The sequence below is a fragment of the Lethenteron reissneri genome, chromosome 14 (genome assembly GCF_015708825.2).
Source record: "Lethenteron reissneri isolate LAM-NWPU_2019-01 chromosome 14, ASM1570882v1, whole genome shotgun sequence".
Lineage (NCBI taxonomy): Eukaryota > Metazoa > Chordata > Hyperoartia > Petromyzontiformes > Petromyzontidae > Lethenteron > Lethenteron reissneri.
Window position 1 is genome coordinate 1 of NC_083792.1, and position 25395 is coordinate 25395.

The 25395-nt window shown below is 58.3% G+C and overlaps 1 pseudogene; it reads right to left on the reverse strand.

The window, feature by feature from the left end:
• Window positions 1-2914: 2914 nt before the first annotated feature.
• LOC133342157 (extracellular tyrosine-protein kinase PKDCC-like) lies at window positions 2915-25159 on the reverse strand (annotated as a pseudogene).
• Window positions 25160-25395: the final 236 nt, after the last annotated feature.

The following is a 25395-nucleotide window of genomic DNA, read 5'->3' on the forward strand; positions in this document are numbered from 1 at the left end:
CTCAATGGCGAGCGCAGCCACCTCTAGATCTACTCAGCCATAAATGCGGCCCAGGTAGAACACAGCAATGGCCGCTTAAACCGCCCCCCCCCTCAAACCCCCTGCACGCCCCCCCCCCCAACCCCATGGCCTTTAAGGCCACGAAATCAGAGGGACACGTGGTTACATGAAAAAGACGTGAATGTTTAGAGAGGCTCTCGTGACTCATCAGCACCCTCATCGTCGTCGCGATATCTTCTTAACAGTTCATCAGCATCGTCACTGTGAACGACGCCATCGTAGTAAGCATTGTCTTCAGCATCATTGCCATCGCCATCATCACAGTCGTCTTTATCATTGTCGACGCCATCGTCGTCACCGGCTTCATCATCATCATCATCACCGTCATCTTCACTGTCACTGTCTCTCACTATCTTCATCACCATCGTCATATCACCATCTTCATCATCGCCATAGTCATAATCATTGTCATCAGCATCATTGTCATCACATGTGAACCCCTGCTGACCTCCCTTGATTTCAGGGTTCGGGGTATGTGTTTTCCCTGGCTGTTGCCATGGCGATGGTGTTGTGTGCGCAGGGCCCCCTGGGAATTCGGGACAAGGACCCCTGTGGCCCCCAGTGGCACGTGGCACAGAGCCCCGAAGTTGCCATGGCAACAGCTGACTGAATTCTTCACGTGACATCAGGTTGCCATGACGACAAGCCGACATCTCCATCAACCCCTCCCCCTACTGTCTCTCTCCCCCTCACTCCTCCATTACACTCTCTCTGCTCCACCACACATCTCCTCCACCACACACCATCTCCTCCACCACACCACCCTCTCCTCCACCACACACACACCCTCTCCTCCACCACACACCCTCTCCTCCACCCACACACCCTCTCCTCCACCACACACACCCTCTCCTCCTCCACACACACACCCTCCTCCACCACACACCATCTCCTCCTCCACCACACACCCTCTCCTCCACCACCACACACCCTCTCCTCCTCCACACACACACCCTCCTCCACCACACACCATCTCCTCCTCCACCACACACCCTCTCCTCCTCCCCACACACACCCTCTCCTCCACCACACACCCTCTCCTCCTCCACCACACACCTCTCCTCTCCACCACACACCCTCTCCTCCACCACACACACCCTCTCCTCCACCACACACCCTCTCCTCCACCACACACACCCTCTCCTCCACCACACACACCCTCTCCTCCACCACACACCCTCTCCTCCACCACACACCCCTCTCCTCCACCACACACACCCTCTCCTCCACCACACACCCTCCCTCCACCACACACCCTCTCCTCCACCACACACACACCCTCTCCTCCACCACACACACCCTCCCTCCACCACACACACCCTCTCCTCCACCACACACCCTCTCCTCCACCACACACACCCTCTCCTCCACCACACACACCCTCTCCTCCACCACACACACCCTCTCCTCCACCACACACACCCTCTCCTCCACCACACACACCCTCTCCTCCACCACACACCCCTCTCCTCCACCACACACCCTCTCCTCCACCACACCCTCTCCTCCACCACACACACACCCTCTCCACCAACACCCTCTCCTCCTCCACCACACACACCCTCTCCACCAAACACCCTCTCCTCCTCCACCACACACACCCTCTCATCCACCACACACCCTCTCATCCACCACACACACCCTCTCCTCCACCACACAACCCTCTCATCCACCACACACACCCTCCCTCCACCACACACCCTCTCCTCCACCACACACACACCCTCTCTCCACCACACACACCCTCTCCTCCACCACACACCCTCTCCTCCACCACACCCCCTCTCCTCCACCACACACACCCCTCTCCTCCACCACACCACCCTCTCCTCCACCACACACCCTCTCCTCCACCACACACACCCTCTCCTCCACCACCACCCTCTCCTCCACCACACCCTCTCCACCCTCTCCTCCACCACACACCCCTCTCCTCCACCACACACACCCTCTCCTCCACCAACACACCCTCTCCTCCACCACACACCCCTCCTCCACCACAACACCCTCTCCTCCACCACACACCCCTCTCCTCCACCACACACACCCCTCTCCTCCACCACACACCCCTCTCCTCCACCACACACCCTCTCCTCCACCACACACACCCTCCCTCCACCACACACACCCTCTCCTCCACCACACACCCTCTCCTCCACCCACCACACACCCTCTCATCCACCCACACACCCTCTCCTCCACCACACACCCCTCTCCTCCACCACACCCCTCTCCTCCACCACACACACCCTCTCCTCCACCACACACCCTCTCCTCCACCACACACCCCTCTCCTCCACCACACACCCTCCTCCACCACACACACACCCTCTCCTCCACCACACACCCACCCTCTCCTCCACCACACACCCTCTCCTCCACCACACACACCCTCTCCTCCACCACACACCCTCTCCACCAAACACCCTCTCCTCCTCCACCACACACACCCTCTCCACCAAACACCCTCTCCTCCTCCACCACACACACCCTCTCCACCAAACACCCTCTCCTCCTCCACCACACACCCCTCCCACCAAACACCCTCTCCTCCTCCCCACACACACCCTCTCCACCAAACACCCTCTCCTCCTCCACCACACACACCCTCTCCACCAAACACCCTCTCTCCCCACCACCAACACACTCTCCTCCTCCACTGCCTCCCTCCCTCTCTCTGTCTCCCCCTCTCCCCCTCCATCTTCTGTCGGCTGTGTTTGTATAAACCAGTGCATGCGTGTGCACGCATGCGTGTGTGCGCGCACAAACGTACACACACGCACACATGCCACACGCGCGCGCACGCGCGCACACACAGTCTCCGTGACCGCCCCATCTTCACTCCCGCACGTACGTGATTTTGTCGGGTCAAGGTGAAATCTGCAGCCCCGGTTTTGAAGAACACAAGCTGGCGACCTGGGGGCGGTGGGAGAGACGAGGGGGGAGCAGGGGGAGCATGGGGAGGCGGGGGAGGGATACGCAGAGAGACAGAGATTAATGATGGGGAGGAGAGAGAGGGAGAGGGGGAGAGTTGAGAGAGGGGTCGAGACTGAAATCTGCAGACGCATTCTTTCTGGCAGTGAATGTTTAAATTGAGTTTAAAGCCACGTGAGGGAGACAAAGGCGGTCAGGCAGACACGTGCCTCCTGTGATTCACACACATGTGTGATCACAAATTTAAATACACACACACAAGCTTACATGCCATTTAAATACACACACAAAGACACTCTTTGTAACCATGAATGCCTCTTGGGGCAAGTGCTGTTAGCGAGCACCTATGAAGCCGGGATAGCACACGAGGGGGTGGTGTGGCCAGCCCCACGCCCGGCCGCCTTTGTCTCCATCGTACTGATGTTTTTACACACCGCACCAGCTACTAATTTAAGGCTGAGTTGATCTAGGGGAGGGCCAGGACCACTTCAGATATTCGTCACCGATGTTGTCTGTGAGCAGGTTCGTAGCACAGGATGTATGTACATAAGTTGAACTTCTTTTGCAACGTACGTAGCCAACCGTGCTAATCGGAGGTGCGCTAACCACTACACAGGCACACACTTAATACACATATACAAACAAAGACGAAGATGCCCGTATAGCTTGAAGAATTGTTGAGGCAAGTGCTGTTGCGAGCACCGCTGAAGGCTGGCATGGTGGTACAAGGCGGTGCTTAGCGCCACGCCCGACCGCCTTTGTCTCCTCAATTTTCATGTACCTGTCTGTGTGCATTCATGGTATGCGTGTGTGTGTGTGTGACGCCCCCCACCAATCTGCCCATCTTAGACCCCTTTCACTTGTCCTGGTGAGCCCCCCATTCTCCCTCCAGCCCCCTCTCTGACCCCCGCCGGCGCGGCTCTCACCTGTCCAGTGAGCGTGCCGGTGAGCACGAAGGCGCGGCAGGGCGCTGGGCGCTGCACACGAGCGCGGCCTCGCCCGCGTCGTGCACCGACAGCAGGCACGCCGTGGGGTGGTACGAGGCATGCAGCGGTAGTCGTGGCGCTCCGACACCGCCACGCCGCGCAACTCACGGTAGTCTGCGGGGGGGGGGGGGGACCGGTGGGCTCGCGGGGGGTTACGCACCGGAGCGGGGCGGCCGGAAAGAAGGGCAGAGCACGTGAGCGGCGGAAAGGGAAGTGATGGGAAGAGGAACACAGCCAGCGAAGTGCAGGGATGGGGAGCAGAGGGTCAGACAGAGAAGGGCAGGGGGGTAGGATATTTGCGGAAAGGAAACCGAGTAGAAGATGAGTGGAGTTGGGAGGTGGATAACAGGCCAAGGGGATAGGGAACCGGGGGAGGGACACGGTGGCAAGTGATAGGGGGCAGGGGGGGGTGAGGGAGTTGAGAGAGCGGTGCGTGATTGCGAGGATCGATGTCCTGCACAGGTTTTCTGTCATCAACAGCATCAGTCGCCGCCAACATCTCCATCATCATCAGACGAATTACAGTCACATCATCACCATTATCATCAACACCACCGTTGCATGTATGTTGAACTTCTTTCACACCGTACGTAGCCGACAGTGCTAACCACCATCACAACCACCTCATCATTATCAGCACCATCACCATCATCACCCTATTTATGTCACGTGTTCGAAGACCCCATGCCCAGCAAGGGGCAGGATCCTCCGGATCCCATCCCTCTGTGTCCCCTCACCCCAAAGGGAGGGGGGAGGCAGGTCAGGGCTGGTCGTGGGGGAAGGGAGGGAGGGGGGCTTAAGGGGATTAAAGCGAAACTTCTCGCCCCCCTCCCCCTCTACATCCCTACCCCCTCTGCTCCCCTCTCTGATTCCCTCTCTGCTCCCCCCCTCCCCTCTCTGCTCCCCCTCCCCTACCCCCTCCTCTCTGCTCCCCCTCCCCTCTCTGCTCCCCCCTCCTCTCTGCTCCCCCCTCCTCTCTGCCCCCCTCCTCTCTGCTCCCCTCCCCTCTCTGTTCCCCCCCCACCACGTGCTCCCAACCCCTCCTATCTGCTCCCCTCCTCTCTGCTCCCCTCTCCTCTCTGCTCCCCCCTCCCTCTCTGCTCCCCCCTCCTCTCTGCTCCCCCCCTCCTCTCTGCTCCCCTCCTCTCTGCTCCCCTTCTCTCTCTGCTCCCCCCTCCTATCTGCTCCCCTCCTCTCTGCTCCCCCCTCCTCTCTGCTCCCCCCTCCTCTCTGCTCCCCCCTCCTCTCTGCCCCCCTCCCCTCTCTGCTCCCCTCCCCCTCTCTGCTCCCCTCCCCTCTCTGCTCCCCCCCCCTCCTCTCTGCCCCCCCCCTCCTCTCTGCTCCCCCTCCCTCTCTGCTCCCCTCTCCTCTCTGCTCCCCTCTCCTCTCTGCTCCCCCTCCTCCTCTGCACCCCCTCCTCTCTGCTCCCCCCTCCTCTCTGCTCCCCCTCCCCTCTCTGCTCCCCCCTCCTCTCTGAGCCCCCTCCTCTCTGCTCCCCCCTCCTCTCTCTGCTCTCCTCCCCTCCCCCTACACCCCTCCCCCTCCCGAGCACGGTTATTAGGCGCCCCGACCCCAACCCCTGACCCCAGGGGTCCCTGGACCCCTGTGAGTGCATTCCTGTGGCGAGCCGAGGGGTGTGTACACGTGTATGGGGTGTGTGTTCACTCGTTTGGGGTGTGTACACGTGTATGGGGTGTGTGTTCACTCGTTTGGGGGGTGTACACGTGTATGGGGTGTGTGTTCACTCGTGTGGGGTGTGTACACGTGTATGGGGTGTGTATGCACACGTGCTGTGTGTGCGAGTCGTGGCTGAGAATGTGTGTGTGTTAGTACCTGTGCTCGCTAACAGCGCTTGCCCCAACAGTCTGTTAAGGCTATACGGGGGATCTTTGCTTGTTAGTGCCTGGTGCAGTGCGTAAAAACACTTCCACTCGGGAGACAAAGGCGGTCGGGCGTTGGTGCTGGCCACCCACCCCCTCGTGTGCCATTCCGGCCTTCATAGATGCTCGCTAACAGCACTTGCCCCAACAGTCTGTTAAGGCTGTACAGGGGATCTTTGTCTTTGCGGGTGAGCGAGTGAGAGAGTGTGTGGATGTGAGTACACACACGCCTCTCCCCACGTCGCCTTATCTCTCACGGGCACTCGTTAATACTTGACGTCGTGTGCCGGGTGTGTGGGGGAGGGGGTGGAAACATCTAATACGGGGCTGCTCCGACCACGTGACTCGACAACGCGAGTGGTGCTGCTGGAGGGACAGCACGCCTCGTGCATTCACTCACAATCTCACTTTCTCGCCCAATATCCACAGCATAGACATTATCTAAGTTCCAACGTGGGACGGGGGGGGCGATGGCCCCCACCCGTGCCCCCCCTCCCCCCATGCCCCCCCCCCACCGTGACCCGTGCTGAGTAATGCTAATTGGGTCGTCAAGGCGCAGAGCGAGGGGGGGGGGCTGCCTTTGTGAGTGGGGGGGCAGAGGACGAGAGGCTCCCTTTGTGCGGCTCAATGCGAACACGACGTGAGGGTGGAGAGACCCCAGCCCCCGCCCCTCATCCCCCTCCCACCCACACACCCACTCACCCCCTCCCTCACTCAACCCACCCACTCACCCCCTCCCTCACTCACTCAACCCACCCTTAAACTCATCCCCCCCACTCACGTGGAGGCGACAACAGCCAACGCAGTCGTCATACACACGCGTGCCCATACACAGTGAGTGAGCGGTGAGTGAGTGGGTGGTGAGTGAGTGGTGAGTGAGTGAGTGATGAGTTAGTGTGTGGTGAGTGAGTGATGAGTGAGTGTGTGGTGAGTGAGTGATGAGTGAGTGTGTGGTGAGTGAGTGGTGAGTGAGTGGTGAGTGAGTGAGTGAGTGGTGAGTGAGCGGTGAGTGGTGAGTGAGTGTGAGTGGTGAGTGAGTGTGAGTGGTGAGTGAGTGTGTGATGAGTGAGTGATGAGCGAGTGTGTGGTGAGTGAGTGATGAGTGAGTGAGTGATGAGTGAGTGATGAGTGAGTGAGTGATGAGCGAGTGTGTGGTGAGTGAGTGAGTGCGTGGTGAGGGGAGTGGCTCACCCGTGGTGAGCTGCTGGCTTGTGGTTGGAGCGGTGATGGTGGCCAGTGATGGTACTGGTGCAGCACCGATCCCATGGGGCTCAGGAGTCTCGTCCACTCCCACCGCAGCTCCCTGGGTCCACGCCACACCTCGTCATCATCACCTCGTCACCACCCCCATCGGTCAAACACCTCATCAACTCACCGTCAACACCCTCCTCGTCATTCAACCTCGTCATCACCCTCATCGTCCCATCCTCGTCATCACCCCCATCGCTCATCACCTCGTCACACTCTACTCACCAACCACACACCTCGTCACCCCATCGTTACCTCACCTTCGTCAACACCCCCCTCGTTTACCCTCACCTCGTCACCACCCCCCTCGTTACCTCAACCTCGTCACTCACCCCCTCGTTAACCTCACCTCGTCATCACCCCCCTCGTTACCTCACCTCGTCACACCCCCCTCGTTACCTCACCTCGTCACCACCCCCTCGTTACCTCACCTCGTCTACCCACCCCTCGTTACCTCACCTCGTCATCACCCCCCTCGTTACCTCACCTCGTCATCACCCCCCTCGTACCTCACCTCGTCACCCCACCCTCGTTACCTCACCTCGTCACCACCCCCCTCGTTACCTCACCTCGTCACCCACCCCCCTCGTTACCTCACCTCGTCATCACCCTCCTCGTCAGCTCACCTCGTCACCACATGCATCTTTATCTCACCTCACCAACACACAGCTCGTTGGTTAACATCACCACACAGCTCGTGAGCTCACGAACCTCACCACGCCGTACTTCATGAACACACGTCGTCACACATTGTTCACTCACCTCATTAGCACGCATTTAACGCACCCACACTTACACTTCGTTAACACACAACATGAACACACATACCTTCTGAACACACATTGTTAAAACACCTCGTTAACACACGTACATGCTTAACACACTAACACTCACAAATACCAGTCACCCATGCAGATACCCAGGAACAAAGATCCCCCGTGTAGCCTTTAACAGACTTGGGGCAAGTGCTGTTAGCGAGTAGCACCTATGAAGGCCGGCACGGCACACGAGGGGGTGGGTGGCCAGCATCACGCCCGGCCGCCTTTGTCTCCCCAGTGGCGATGTTTGAATACCACACCAAGTACTGTACTCATTTTGAGGCTGAGTCGACCTAGGAGAGGCCCAGGACCGGTTCAGATAATCGTCACTGGTGTTGGCCGTGAGCGGGAATCGAACCCAAGTGCCCAAGCACCTTGTCACCCCCCCTCACCACCCCCCCCGTCACCCCGCCCTGTCACCCCCCCCCTCACCACCCCGTTACCCCCCCCGTCACCCCCCCCCTCACCACCCAACCCGTCACCGCCCCCCTCACCACCCCCGTCACCCCCCCCCAGCATCCCCCCGTCACCCCCCCCCGTCACCCCGCCCCGTCATCACCCCCCTTGGCACCCCCTCCTCACCGGTCGCGTTGACGATGTCGTTGAGCTGGGATCTCAGGCCGGCGGGGGCGCTGTGGGGGAGGAGGTAGGTGAAGAAGTACCTGCAAGAGCCACGGGTACTCGCTCAGATACTCACCCAGATACTCACTCAGATACTCACCCAGGTACTCACTGAGATAATCACACAGATACTCAACCATACAAGCACTCACCCCAGCATTGACTAACTAAGCCATTCACCCATGACTCTGCTGGTCACTCACCCCTTCGCTCATCCATACACTCACCCTGCCACTCACCACCCTGTCGCCCACCTGTACACTCAACTCATCGCTTACCCCATCACTCACCTGTGCACTCATGGTATCGCTCACCTGTACACTCACCGCGACGCTCACCACCCGACCCCCCCGCACCCTCACCACGACGCTCACCCCCGGCACCCTCACCACGCCACACACCCGCACACTCACCACGCCACACCCTCGCCGCTCCGCTCACCTGTACGCGTTGTAGAGGTTGCGCTTCTCGTTGAGGCCCGCGCACGTCCTGGTGCGGGGGGCAGCAGGGGAGCGTGAAGTTCCTCGCGGGGAAGTGGAGGAAGCACGGCGGGGGGCCCCCCGCGGCCCCCCCCGCGGGCCCCCCCCGCGGCACCCCCGCGCCACCGGCAGGGGGGGGTCTCCGGCGCCCGCGTCGTCCAGGTCGCTGGCCTTGAGCTCCCCATCGCGCAGCACGAACTGGCGCGGGCGGAAGTCGAGGAGCGCGACGGGGCCCAGCGGGGAGTGGGCGAGGTAGTGGAGCAGCCTCGTCAGGCTCAAGCAGATCTACTCGCACGCACGCACACACACAAGGGTGGTCACACACACACGCAAGGGCGGTCACACACACAGACAAGGGTGGTCACACACACACACACAAGGGCGGTCACACACACACACAAGGGTGGTCACACACACACAAGGGCAGTCACGCACACACACACACACGCACACACACACACACAAGGGTGGTCACACACACACAAGGGTGGTCACACACACACACAAGGGTGGTCACACACACACACAAGGGCGGTCACGCACACACACGCACACACGCACACACACGCACACACACACATGCACACACACACAAGGGCGGTCACGCACACACACAAACAAGGGCAGTCACACACACACACAAGGGCGGTCACACACACACACAAGGGTGGTCACACACACACACAAGGGCGGTCACACACACACACAAGGGCGGTCACACACACACACACAAGGGCAGTCACACACACACACAAGGGCGGTCACGCACACACACACAAGGGCGGTCACACACACAAGGGCGGTCACACACACACACAAGGGCGGTCACACACACACACACAAGGGCGGTCACACACACACACAAGGGCGGTCACGCACACACACGCACACATGCACACGCACACACACACATGCACACACACACAAGGGCGGTCACGCACACACACACACACACACAAGGGCGGTCACACACACACACAAGGGCGGTCACACACGCACACAAGGGTGGTCACACACACACACAAGGGCGGTCACACACACACACAAGGGCGGTCACACACACACACACAAGGGCAGTCACACACACACACGGGCGGTCACGCACACACACACAAGGGCAGTCACACACACAAGGGCGGTCACACACACACACACAAGGGCAGTCACACACACACACAAGGGCGGTCACGCACACACACACAAGGGCAGTCACACACACACACAAGGGCGGTCACACACACACACAAGGGCGGTCACGCACACACACACAAGAGCGGTCACACACACACACAAGGGTGGTCACACACACACACAAGGGCGGTCACACACACACACAAGGGCGGTCACACACACACACACACAAGGGCAGTCACACACACACACAAGGGCGGTCACACACAAACACACACAAGGGCGGTCACGCACACACACACAAGGGCGGGTCACACACACACACAAGGGCGGTCACACACACACACAAGGGCGGTCACACACACAAGGGCGGTCACACACACACACAAGGGCGGTCACACACACACACACAAGGGCAGTCACACACACACACAAGGGCGGTCACGCACACAGCTAGTCACGGAGGTATTCATGCAGATAGTCACACACATAGCTAATGACACACAGGTAGTCACACACACAGGTAGTCACACACACAGGTAGACACACACAGCTAGTGACACACACAGGTAGTCACACACACAGGTAGCCACACACACAGGTAGTCACACACACAGGTAGTGACACACACAGGTAGACACACACAGGTAGTCACACACACAGTCACACAGGTAGTCACACACATAGCTAATGACACACAGGTAGTCACACACACAGGTAGTCACACACACAGGTAGTGACACACAGGTAGACACACAGGTAGTCACACACACACAGTCACACAGGTAGTCACACACACAGCTAGCCACACATAGGTAGTCACACACACAGCTAGTCACACACACAGTTAGACACACACCGGTAGTCACACACACACAGGTAGTCACACACACAGGTAGACACACACACAGGTAGACACACACACAGCTAGTCACACACACAGGTAGTCACACACACAGTCACACAGCTAGTCACACAGCTAGTCACACACACAGTCACACACACAGTCACACACACAGGTAGTCACACACACAGGTAGTCACACACAGGTGGGCACAGAGGTAGTCACGTGGCTCGGACCCGGAATCGCTCCTCCCACGACGTCTGCAGGAGCTGGATCATCTCGAGTGGAGAGCCGAGCTCCGTGATGGCCGTGAGCGAGTCCGAGACGTCGTTACTCTCCCGGTAGCAGTGTCCGTACAGCTACAACAACAACAACATCATCAGCGTCAACAACCTCATCGTTATCATCAACATCGTCATCGTCGTGAGCGAGTCCGAGACTTCGTTACCCTCCCGGTAGCAGTGTCCACTCCACAACAACACGCCATGCACATCCTGGGTCAGCGGCTCCTAGGATGACCCAGGTTGTGCAGTGTATAAAAAAACCCATCAAATCCGGGGAGACAAAGGCGGCCGGGTATGTTTATCAGGAACATGCTGTCCTTAATAGGTGCTCCTCAACAGCACTTGCCCTCGCAATCTATTAAAGGCGAATATGGGGGGTCACCGCCTTTGTTTACATGTGCATGGTGTTTAAATTAGATACAGTACGTGTGTACACGTGTCGTTCCTCACACTCTCTCCTCCTCGTCAGTCACGAGTCTCTCTGCTGGAGGAGCAGCGGGGAGTTGGGGGGGGAGTTGCCTCTCAGCAGGAGCGCGAGACATTCCGAGCGCGTCTCATCGCTGCTGCTGCTGCCTGCCTCACCACTCCCCGAGACTCCCCGAGACCCCTGGAGTCTGCACGAGACTCAGCAACCCTGCATTGCTCCACGCTCACCTCCCTGCCTCTCTCTTCACATCTTCCCCTTCCTGCCTCCCCCGTCTCCCTAGCTCTCCCCATGGAGGCTAGTAACGGACTGTGAGCGTGAGGTCACGTGTGCATGTTCGCTTGTGAATTACGTGCGCGTGTTCACGTGTGTGTGCGCGCGCGCACGTATGCACATCTCGTTATGTTCGTGCGTAACGTTACATCGTGGGATCTCTATCATTTGTATGTTCATATGTTCACATGCGTGCCTCTGAGACCGTTTCCATCTCAGCAGCCCGCGACCACCGCTCAACAGCGTTGCAGCACCGCGCGGTTCATAGGCTGCGGTAAACCTCCTCGTTCTTCGCCGTGGGATGTTGAAGGCGGTAAGAATGCGCGCCCGCTCCATCTGGAACACCTCCGCCAAGAAGGGTTTCTGTGGAGGTCTCGACTGGGAACCCCGGTGCAGCCATAACAGCTGCGCGAGTCGCAGTCCTGAATCTTAGCCATTCTCCCTTGGCAGCGGGTCGATGCCAACTACCTGCAAGCCATGATAACATCATTGCTTACGACAATTCAACAGTTATCTGAGACCAGGTGTTTGTGAGTTTTGAATGGGGTCCAGGGTGGATGCCCCACCCCACAGTGGAAGATTGACAGGCGCATCATCTTATAGACAACAAACCGATGGTCGGTGGATAGATCAGCTCCATGACAGATTTTGGTGTGAAGGCCATGGCCAGCAGATGTTCTTGCTTGGGACTCCGCATGCACGCAAGGCGCTGTAATGGATGTGTCAATGGGCGAACGGTTCGTTGGTGCTCACAAGCCCATGGGTTGCACAGAAATCAAGCAGCCTCGTACCTTTGCTTAATGGGCCGATCTGGCTCAATAACAGTCAAGTGCCCGAGTCCCGATTAAACTCGTAAACTCGGGGGGGGGGGGGGGGGCATTAACTTTCCCCAAAAAGCTGACTCGATATCACGTGGACACTTTAGCCGAGGCTCGGGAAAGGGGTCAGACAGACTCTGAGTCATCACCAGCCTTGCCTGCATCCCTCCACAGACGGTGAGGACGTAGGCAACCACCACCACCACCACCATTCCTCCCGTTGATGCGGAGGCGAGCCAACAATGGCCTGGGACTCGTGGCCTCCCACACACCCATTCATTATTGTATTCAGAAGGCACACTCCCTGTTGTTTGATGTCATCCTGGCCCGAATGGAGGACCGTCCATTCCTCTTGTGACAGCACCACTGGATCCCAGGCAGCAAGCGTTAACGCGTCCCACCGGAGATCGCCGTGAAGAGGTGGATCCAGCCTTACCATCAGACGCACCAAATCAGAGCGAATCTCTGGGTACTTTGTGTGAACAAACACTCCACGCTGACCAGCTTGCCAAGAGTACCGGGGGGGAGGGGAGGGGACAGTGTTGCTCATGGCCAGCTCTGATAAGGCGAAAGAGGTTTCATTCCGAATGGAGTCGAGCAGCATTATCTTGTCAATGGCTACATAATGCTATCAGGAAGTCTGTAGCTCCACATGAAGCTCCGGGGCATCTCAGCCACACTCTTACCCCCTCTTATTTATGCTTGTGAAATGTGGTCGCCTTTAAAAATAAAATGTGCGCTGGCCTGAAACACTTCGGCTGACCTGCCTTCAAGCTATCCTGGGTTTAACCAAACTGAATTGTGTGAGGAGCTCACGATCCCATCAGTGAGCTCCTCTGGCAGGCGAGGCTGCGTTGGCTGGGTCATGTAGCCCACATGCCCAGCCACCGCATGCCCAAGCTGTTTCTGTTATGCTACCCAGAGGAGGCTTAAACGGGTGCGGGACGTGCAAGAGAAGGATGGGCTCATGTAGTACAGGAGGATGTGGAGCTAATGGAACTTGCCGATGACTGGTACAAGCGGTATTCAAGATGGACCTCTGTGGAGGAGGCTTGTGAAGGACGCCACTGAGCAGTTGGAGTGAGTCGCCCTCCAACAAGGTCCCGTGACCTCCTGGCAGTGAGCTTTCCACACTTAACGTGGCCTCAGTCCACCTATTCTTGCAAAAGCACTTTGTGGCGAATGGTGGCTACTGTTATATATCTTTGTCTTTGTGTGTTAGAGGCCGACCCAAATTCGGTTTCGGCACCGAAAGTTGGCAAATGGCCTCTTTCGGCATACTTTCGGTTTCGGCCGAAAGTCAATTTTTTACTTTCGGTCTGGTTTCGGTTTCGGCCGAAACTGATACTCTATTGACTTTCGGTGGTCATCAACCGAAGATCTATTTTTAAAATATAACGCTAGTGCTACGTCTATCACTCTGCCTATCGGCCGGTCAGTCGGCGCTAGGCAATCCTATGCGATAGGCTGCAAACACACACAGGTCAGCAGCAGCAGCTTGGGAGCGAGGTTACAGCCGCAACCATGGTCTGCTAATGTATATACGACCGGTCAACAGACGGCAGCCTGACTGGCTGAATGCGGAAAAAACTGTTGTTTCTTAACTACAACATTCGTTTGTTTGGATATAATTACTCAGTAAGTAACACCTAAAGATTTGATATTAAGCGACTCTTAACTGCAGGCTCTCAATGATTAGTTCTAGATTTATTTTTAATTAAAGTAGCATTGCATCATGACATATTTAATAAATCTTGTATTCGGTAACTTCGGTTATATACCTTTCTGTTTCGGTCTCGGTCGAAAGTGTAGTTTAACTTTCGGTTTCGGTTTCGGCCGAAAGTAAAATTTTTACTTTTCGGTTCAGATTCGGTCGACCTCTCGTCTGTGTCTATGTGTATCTGTGTGCGAGTGTGACTTTACGTGTGAATGTTGATGGGTGTGTATCTACGAGCATGCGTGTACGTGAGAATGTATCCATGAGTATGTGTGTGTATCTTGGTATCTATGTGTATCTGTGTGCGAGTGTGACTTCACGTGTGAATGTCGATGGGCGTGTATCTACGAGCTTGTGTGTACGTGAGAATATATCCATGAGTATGTGTGTGTATCTTGGTATCTATGTGTATCTGTGTCTTTTGTATCAGTGTGTGTGTCAATGAGTGGGGGGCGGTAGTGCAGCGGTTAGCGCTACGCTGCGCTACGAACCCAGCGACCCGAGTTCGATTCTCGTTCACGGCCAACACTAGTGACGATTATCTGTACCGATCTTGGGCCTCCCCTAGGCCGACTCAGCCTTAAATGAGTACCTGGTGCGGTGTGTAAAAACATCACTGAGGACACAAAGTGGCCGGCCGTAGTGCTGGGCCCCCACCCGCTTGTTGTGCCGTTCCGGCCTTCGTGCGTGTTCACGAACAGCCAGAGGTCGCAACCGGGTACCCGATACCCGTACCCTACCCGATACCCGGCTACCCGTACCCGGCCGGGTACGGGTACGGGTAGCCGTTTGCGACCCTGGTGCGGCCGAGTACGGGTAGGCCGTGAGTCACTGGTGAGTAACCATTTGTCACTCATTTGGGGTAGGGTACGGGTAGGGAACGGGTACCCGTACCCGGCCGGGTATGGGTACCCATTTGCAACCCTGGTGCGGCCGGGTACGAGTACGGCTAAGGAATCAAACCCCGTTTGCGACCTCTGCGAACAGCACTTGCCCTAACAGTCCGTTGAAGGCTACACATGGAATGGGATCTTTGCCTATGAGTATGTGTGCGCATCTCTGAGTATATATGTGTGAGTGTGTGTGTCTGTGTATGAGTATGTGTTTATCCGTGTGTGTGTGTATGAGTGTGTATGAGTATCTGTGTACGAGTGTATCTGTGTGTATGAGTGTGCGTGTATATATGTGAGTGTGCATGAGTATGTGTGTATGTATCTAATCGACTTAGCCTCAATTGAGTACCTTATGAGGTGTGTAAGCATCGCCACTAGGGAGACAAAGCCGGCCGGGCGTGGTGCTGGCCACCCCCTGGTGTACCGTGCCGGTCTTCATAGGTGCTCGCGAATAGCACTTGCCCCTACAGTCTGTTAAGGCTATACGGGGGATCTTTGTCTTTGTATGTGCATCTGAGTGAGTCTGTGTGTGAGTCTGTGTGTGTGTGAGAGTATTTGTGTGTGAGTCTGTGTGTATGTGTGTGAGTCTGTGTGTGTGAGTATTTTGTGTGTGTCTGTGTGTGTCTGTGTCTGTGTGTGTGTCTGTGTGAGTCTGTGTGTGAGTCTGTGTGTGTGAGTCTGTGTGTGTATGAGAGTATTTGTGTGTGAGTGTGTGTGAGTCTGTGTGTGTGTCTGTGTGTGTGTCTGTGTGTGTGTCTGTGTGAGTGTGTATGAGTCTGTGTGTGTGAGTCTGTGTATGAGAGTATTTGTGTGAGTCTGTGTGTGTGTGAGTCTGTGTGTGTGTCTGTGTGTGTGTCTGTGTGAGTCTGTGTGTGAGTCTGTGTGTGTGAGTCTGTGTATGAGAGTATTTGTGTGAGTCTGTGTGTGTGAGAGGGAGTATTTGTGTGTGAGTGTGTGTGAGTCTGTGTGTGTGTCTGTGTGTGTGTCTGTGTGTGTGTCTGTGTGAGTCTGTGTGTGAGTCTGTGTGTGTGAGTCTGTGTATGAGAGTATTTGTGTGAGTCTGTGTGTGTGAGAGGGAGTATTTGTGTGTCTGTGTGTGAGTCTGAGTTCAGGTTACATCCCACGCTCGGGTTTCGTGAACTAAAGTCCAGAAAGCCCCTCCCCTCGTGACCCCCCCATCCCCATCACAGCCCCTCCCCTCGTGACCCCCCATCCCCATCACAGCCCTCCCCTCGTGACCCCCATCCCCATCACAGCCCCTCCCCTCGTGACCCCCCATCACAGCCCCTCCCCTCGTGACCCCCCATCCCCATCACAGCCCCTCCCCTCGTGACCCCCCATCCCCATCACAGCCCCTCCCCTCGTGACCCCCCCATCACAGCCCCTCCCCTCGTGACCCCCCCATCCCCATCACAGCCCCTCCCCTCGTGACCCCCCATCCCCATCACAGCCCCTCCCCTCGTGACCCCCATCCCCATCACAGCCCCTCCCCTCGTGACCCCCCATCACAGCCCCTCCCCTCGTGACCCCCCATCCCCATCACAGCCCCTCCCTCGTGACCCCCATCCCCATCACAGCCCCTCCCCTCGTGACCCCCCATCCCCATCACAGCCCCTCCCCTCGCGACCCCCCATCCCTATCACAGCCCCTCCCCTCGTGACCCCCCATCCCCATCACAGCCCCTCCCCTCGCGACCCCCCATCCCCATCACAGCCCCTCCCCTCGTGACCCCCCATCACAGCCCCTCCCCTCGTCACCCCCCATCACAGCCCCTCCCCTCGCGACCCCCCCATCCCATCACAGCCCCTCCCCTCGCGACCCCCCCATTCCCATCACAGCCCCCTCCCCTCGTGACCCCCCATCCCTATCACAGCCCCTCCCCCCTCACCGCTGCTCCTGACGATACCCAGACTCCGGAAACCCCACACAGCCCTCACCACTCCCTCACCCTGCCCCTCACCACTCCCTCACCCTGCCCCTCACCACTCCCTCACCCAGCCCCTCACCACTCCCTCACCCAGCCCCTCACCACTCCCTCACCACTCCCTCACCCTGCCCCTCACCACTCCCTCACCCAGCCCCTCACCACTCCCTCACCACTCCCTCACCCTTCCCCTCACCACTCCCTCACCCTTCCCCTCACCACTCACCACTCCCTCACCCTGCCCCTCACCACTCCCTCACCCTGCCCCTCACCACTCACCACTCCCTCACCCTGCCCCTCACCACTCACCACTCCCTCACCCAGCCCCTCACCACTCCCTCACCACTCCCTCTCCCTGCCCCTCACCACTCCCTCACCCTGCCCCTCACCACTCCCTCACCCTGCCCCTCACCACTCCCTCACCCAGCCCCTCACCACTCCCTCACCCTGCCCCTCACCACTCACCACTCCCTCACCCAGCCCCTCACCACTCCCTCACCCAGCCCCTCACCACTCCCTCACCCTGCCCCTCACCACTCCCTCACCCAGCCCCTCACCACTCCCTCACCACTCCCTCACCCTGCCCCTCACCACTCACCACTCCCTCACCCTGCCCCTCACCACTCCCTCACCCTGCCCCTCACCACTCACCACTCCCTCACCCTGCCCCTCACCACTCACCACTCCCTCACCCAGCCCCTCACCACTCCCTCACCACTCCCTCACCCTGCCCCTCACCACTCACCACTCCCTCACCCTGCCCCTCACCACTCCCTCACCCTGCCCCTCACCACTCACCACTCCCTCACCCAGCCCCTCACCACTCCCTCACCACTCCCTCACCCTGCCCCTCACCACTCACCACTCCCTCACCCTGCCCCTCACCACTCCTTCACCCTGCCCCTCACCACTCCCTCACCACTCCCTCACCCTGCCCCTCACCACTCACCACTCCCTCACCCAGCCTCTCACCACTCCTTCACCCTGCCCCTCACCACTCCCTCACCCAGCCTCTCAGCACTCCCTCACCACTCCCTCACCCTGCCCCTCACCCTGCCCCTCACCACTCCCTCACCACTCCCTCACCCAGCCCCTCACCACTCCCTCACCCTGCCCCTCACCACTCCCTCACCCAGCCCCTCACCACTACCTCACCCTGCCCCTCACCACTCCCTCACCCTGCCCCTCACCACTCACCACTCCCTCACCCAGCCCCTCACCACTCCCTCACCCTGCCCCTCACCACTCACCACTCCCTCACCCAGCCCCTCACCACTCCCTCACCACTCCCTCACCCTGCCCCTCACCACTCACCACTCCCTCACCCAGCCTCTCACCACTCCTTCACCCTGCCCCTCACCACTCCCTCACCCAGCCTCTCGCCACTCCCTCACCCTGCCCCTCACCACTACCTCACCCTGCCCCTCACCACTACCTCACCCTGCCCCTCACCACTCCCTCACCCTGCCCCTCACCACTCACCACTCCCTCACCCTGCCCCTCACCACTACCTCACCCTGCCCCTCACCACTCCCTCACCCTGCCCCTCACCACTGACCACTCCCTCACCCAGCCCCTCACCACTACCTCACCCTGCCCCTCACCACTCCCTCACCCTGCCCCTCACCACTCACCACTCCCTCACCCAGCCCCTCACCACTCCCTCACCCAGCCCCTCACCACTCCCTCACCCTGCCCCTCACCACTCCCTCACCCTGCCCCTCACCACTCCCTCACCCAGCCTCTCACCACTACCTCACCCTGCCCCTCACCACTACCTCACCCTGCCCCTCACCACTACCTCACCCTGCCCCTCACCACTCCCTCACCCTGCCCCTCACCACTCACCACTCCCTCACCCAGCCCCTCACCACTCCCTCACCCTGCCCCTCACCGCTCCCTCCCCCTGCCCCTCACCACTCACCACTCCCTCACCCAGCCCCTCACCACTACCTCACCCTGCCCCTCACCACTCCCTCACCCTGCCCCTCACCACTCACCACTCCCTCACCCAGCCCCTCACCACTCCCTCACCCAGCCCCTCACCACTCCCTTACCCAGCCCTTCACCACTCCCTCACCCTGCCCCTCACCACTCACACCTCGCTCACCACTCACATCTCCCTCACCACTCCCTCGCCATTAACACCTCGCTCACCACTCACACCCCTCTCACCCTGCTCACATTAACCTCCTCCAGTACCCACCAATTCCTCACCTTCCCTTGAACGCGTCCGACTGCATTTGACCTCACACTCATTATATACAGTACAGCCTCACACTCACCGCGTACTGTACACACCGTACTGTACACACCGTACTGTACACACGCTACCCCACAAGGCGCGAATGTGTACACACACATACAGTACACACACATACAGTACACACACACACCTCACACATACACACATCGTGCACATACACCCAGTAGACACACCACACACACCGTACACACACACATCATACACATCACACACACGTACACACACACGTACACACCACACCCACGTACACACACACGTACACACACACACCGTACACGCATCGTACACACACACATTGTACACATACACACACATCTTACACACACCGTACACACACACATCGTACACACATCGTATACACACACGTACACACACACCACACACACACGTACACACACACCACACACACACGTACACACACACCACACACACACGTACACACACACACGTACACACACACCACACACACACGTACACACACACACCACACACGTACACACACACCACACACACGTACACACACACCACACACACGTACACACACACCACGTACACACATCGTACACACACACACACATCTTACACACACACCACACACACACGTACACGTCACACACACGTACACAAACACACCACACACCGCACACGCGGTTGGGTGTGCACTGCTTGAGACGCACGTGGACGCACACAAAGACAAAGAAGATCTCCCCGCCGTAGCCTCAGCTGCCTGTCGGGGCAAGTGCTGTTTGCGGGCACCGACTACAGACGACACGGCACAACGAGGGCCAGCACCACACCCGGCCGCCTTTGTCTCCCCAGTGGCGACGTTTACCCAAAGCGCCGGGCAGCCGTCTACAGCGAAGTCGCCACTGATGGTGGCCGTGGCCCGCTGGGTTCGTGGCGCAGTGCGCTAACCACTGCGCCACCGCTCCCCACTCGCACGCACAACAACAAAGAGTGGACACAAAGCAAAAACAACTCTCTACAAGATCCCCGCCGCTATAGGCGTCTAAACAGACTCTTGGGGCAGGTGATTGTTCAGCGAGCATCCTATGAACGGCACGCGAAGGGGTACGTGGCCAACAAGCACGTCCCGCCGCCTTTGTCTCCCCGGTGGCGATGTTTACACACCGCACTAGAGGGAACTAATTTAGGGCTGAGTCGACCTCGGGGGAGGACCAAGACCGAATTCAGAAAATCGTCACTGGTCGTGTTGGCCCGTGTGCGGGTTCGTGATGCAGCGTAGCGCTAATCGCTGCACTAACAACGACGCTCCCCACGCAGACACGCAGACACACGTGGAATCCACCCCCCTCCCCTCCCCCCTCCTTGCCCTTCCCGCCCCCATATTTTCCATCATCTCGCCCGGCTCACATCATCTCATCATCATCGTTTATCTTCGTTATCATCATCATCATCCGCTACGTGGGAGGTCGCCTCGGGGGCGGATTTTCCTCTTCCCCCCGCCCTTCCTCCCATCACAGAATTCCGGCGAATCTCATCTCTCCTCGGTGTTCGAACAGCAACGATTTCACAGGCCTTTGTTAATCCACTGCTGGATCGAAGGCCTCCCCCACGATCTGCAAAACCACCCACATCGCTCTCGTGCACATGGACGTATCCGTTCGCTTAATCTCCGCGCTGGGGAATCCATCCAATTCCAGATACATAAATCCAAGATCCTCAATCACAGATCCATCCAATCTCAGATGCATTCAATCCCGGGTCCGCATAACACCTCGCACCATAACCATCTGACATCACCCAAACTCAAGCCCAATGCCAATTACAGATCCATAATCCAATACCAAATTCATAGTGATCTCGTATCCATCAAATGCAAGACCCACATTAATCCCAGGACAGGGTGGCACATCGGTAACGCGTGTGCCTCGCAGCACTCCACTCGGGCATCTGTGTGGAGTTTGTATCTTCTTCCTACCATCGCAAAAGCGCCACACAGTGTAACCGGTATTAGCCAAACATCCTAAACTTCACAAATTACCTGCAAATCACTCAATTGGAATCACGGATAGCAACATCGCTCGCTACTGCGAATCACTTGGCAGGACCCTCCTGGAAAAAAGTATTGGGACTCAGTGAGGCCTTTCTGTGCAAGTGAGCATCACAACAATAATAATATCACACCAGACACCACAATTATCTGATGTCAAATGCAAACCCGAACCAATCTCACATCCATAAATTCAATCCCGGCTCCATAATGATCTCATCCATCAAACGCAAGTGGCAACATCGATCACAGTGTCCATTTACGATCTCACGCCCTTCAATACACACACACACGCAGCCTGTCCCACAAGCATGCTAACGACAGGCACATCAAGACGAGATCCGCCGTCAACCCCGCTCGCTCCACGCGTCGTCCTTCACGGGTCATTGTCCCCCAATGTTGCTCTGTGCGTCAAGGCCACGTCGCGCCATCATCCAAGGCCACTCATCGTGCGTGTGTACAACACGTGGTGTGTACAACACGTGCGCGCGTGTATACAACACGCGTGTACACAACACGTGGTGTATACGCGTGGTGTACACACGTGTTGTACACACACACGCGCACAGCGACACGGACGCGATGACATTCACACATGTACTCACGCGTACTCGCGTTTGTATCACGCGTATACACACACGCGTGTACTCGCAACAATGCAGGTGACGAAGGGTTAATGCGTTACAGTATGATGTGTGCACGGTGAGTGTGTGTGCACGATATGTCAGAGGCGGGTGTGTGATATTTATGTAGGTGTGTACATAAGGTACATTGTGTAAGGTGTGTAAACGTACGACCAACACATATGACGACACTCATGGCTTTGATGGCATCTATGGTGATGGAGTGTAGTAGACTCCATGATGATGATGAATCATGTTGAGGATGCTGATGATGTTGATCATGTTGCAGATAAAGAGGAGCATGATGAAGGCGTGTATCACGATGGTGGTTAGAATGTTGCTAATGTTGAGGATGACGGTGATTGTAACGATGATTACAATAATGTTAATAACATTGCTGATGATAATATATATGCTTTTGTTGATGTAGCTGTTGTTGATGATGGAGTTTGATGCTAATTATGTTTACAATAAAGCTACTGCTGATGCTGCTGTTTCTGCTGCTACCCCTGCTGATGATGCTGATGACGATCATGATTATGGAACTGCTGCGACTACTACTGCTGATACTAATGTCTGCTGATGACGCTACAGATGATGATGGTTATTCTACATCTGCTACAACTGCTTCAGCAGACTCATTCTGCTGCTGTTGCTGATTATGATGATGCTACCGTTGCTGCCGATGACGATGATTCTGCCGATGGATGACGATGATTCTGCCAATAGATGACGATGATTCTGCCAATAGATGATGATGATGATGATGATTCTGCCGATGGATGACGATGATTCTGCAAATAGATGACGATGATTTAGCCGATGGATGACGACGATTCTGCCGATGCCAGCACGCCTCACCCGCACGACGTTGGGATGCCTCAGTCGACCCAGGATGGTCATCTCCTTCAGCAGCTTGGCCGCCGCGAGCCGGTAGCATCCGTCCGGGTCACCAAACTCCTTCACGCATGTCGCCATATCGTGGCCTCCCAAATCCACCGTCTTCAGCGCCACGGGCCCCCTCCAGCCCGAGGGTGACCCCGAGGGAGGCCCCAGCACCGCCTTGTACACGGCCTTCGTGTACCCGCTGCCCAGATACTGGAGGCCAGACACGGTGGCCAAATCAGCGCAACCCAGGGACCTGGGTTCCTCGGGGTCTCCAGCTTTGGTGGCGGCGGCGGCCGTGGTGGCGACGGAGAGGGGGGACCCCCCTCGCCTCGACAGGTGGCGGTAGCCCCCCGTCTCCATGAGGCGGCGGTCCGAGACGCGCCCGCCGCCCCACGGGGAGCCCCCCGCGTGGAGAGCCCGGAGGCGGCTCACCTCGGCGTGCCGGGCGCGGATGAGGCGGCTCAGCTCGGCGTGGCCGCCCCCCGTGCCCCCGAGGGCGCGCACCCCCGCCCAGCGCGCCAGGGAGCGGAGCAGCCCCTCCGCCGGGGGCCCCCCCGCGGCGCCGGGGGGCGGGGGCAGCATCCCCAGCTCCACGGTGTCAATCGCGTCCATCGTGTCCACGTTCCCGTGCCGGGGCTTGGCCGTGCGCGGCGCGTCCGTGTCTTCCATGGCGCCCGGGAGAAGCAGGAGGAAGACGTTGAGCAGCGAGATGAGGAACGGGGAGAGGCAGAGCGCGGAGAGCGCAGCCACGCGGCGCCGGCGGTGACGCATCGTCCTCCTCCTCCTGCGAGGCGCTCACAGACTCACGGCTGGAGGGGTTGGGGGGCTCTCACGGGGAGCCACCGGGAGCCACCGGGAGCCCCGAATCCCCACGCTCCTCCTCCTCCTCCTGCTTCGCCCGGCTCGAATCTCGCTCGGGCTGCGTCACCTGAGACGCATGGCGGAGATCGTGGGGGGGGGGCACGGGAGAGAGAGAGGGGAGAGATGGGGAGAGAGAAGGGGGGGGGGCACGGGAGAGAGAGACAGAGGGGAGAGACGCAGAGAGAGAGAGGAGAAACGGTATAACGGGAATACTCAGAGGGGAGAGAGAGGGAGGGGAGACGGACGATATACGAGGAGAGAGAAGGGGGTGAGGATGATGAGGAGGAGAGGGGATTCCACGGTGTGAGGAGGTGAGAGAGAGAGAGAAGAGGGAGGTAGGAGAGAGGAGGTATTTTACACGTGGAGAGTGAGGGGAGAGAGAGAGAGAGGGGAGCCGATGATGCACGGGGGGTGGAGAGTAAGTGGAGAGTGGAGAGAGAGAGAGATGTTTACACGGGGAGAGAGAACGCGGGGATTGAGGGGCGAGAGGGAGGGAGGCGCTCGTCACAGACACCAGCGGTGAGGGTGGGGGTGAGGGTGGGGGTGAGGGTGGGGGTGAGGGTGGGGGTGAGGGTGGGGGAGAGGGTGGAGGTGGGGGTGGGGGTGAGGGTGAGGATGGGGGTGGGAGTGAGGGTGGGGGTCAGGGTGGGGGTGAGGGTGAGGATGGGGGTGGGAGTGAGGGTGGGGGTCAGGGTGGGGGTGAGGGTGGGGGTCAGGGTGGGGGTGAGGTGGGGGTGAGGGTGGGGGTGAGGGTGGGGGTGAGGGTGGGGGTGGGGGTGAGGGTGGGGGTGAGGGTGAGGGTGGGGGTGAGGGTGGGGGTGAGGGTGGGGGTGAGGGTGGATGTTTCGACTGGAGACTGTACTCGGCCTCGTCGCGGTAACGTCCCTCACCGCGGTGACGTGAGGAGGCACGTTCTTATTGACGCGGGCCCAGAGCCTCCATTGACAAACATGGCCAGACATTGCCCAGCAGGACACTCACTCCCCTGATCACCCAGCCACTCACCCAACCACTCACCCAGCCACTCAACCAGCCACTCACTTCCTGAACCAAACACTCACCTTCTCACCCACTCACTCACCCACTCAACCACTGGCTCAACCATTAATTCACCCAGCCACTCACCCAGCCATTCATTCACTCCCCTGCTCACCCAGCCACTCACCCAGCCACTCACCCAGCCATTCATTCACTCCCCTGCTCACCCAGCCACTCACCCAGCCACTCACCCAGCCACTCACCCCTTCGCCCATCTACTCACTCACCCACTCACTCACCCAGCCATCGGCTCAACCATTCATTCACCCAGCCACTCACCCAGCCACCCCACTCACCCCGTCTCCCACCCAGCAATGCCCTCCCTCCCTACCCCCCGTGTCGTTTAAACAGTTTACTCTGGCATCGGAGGC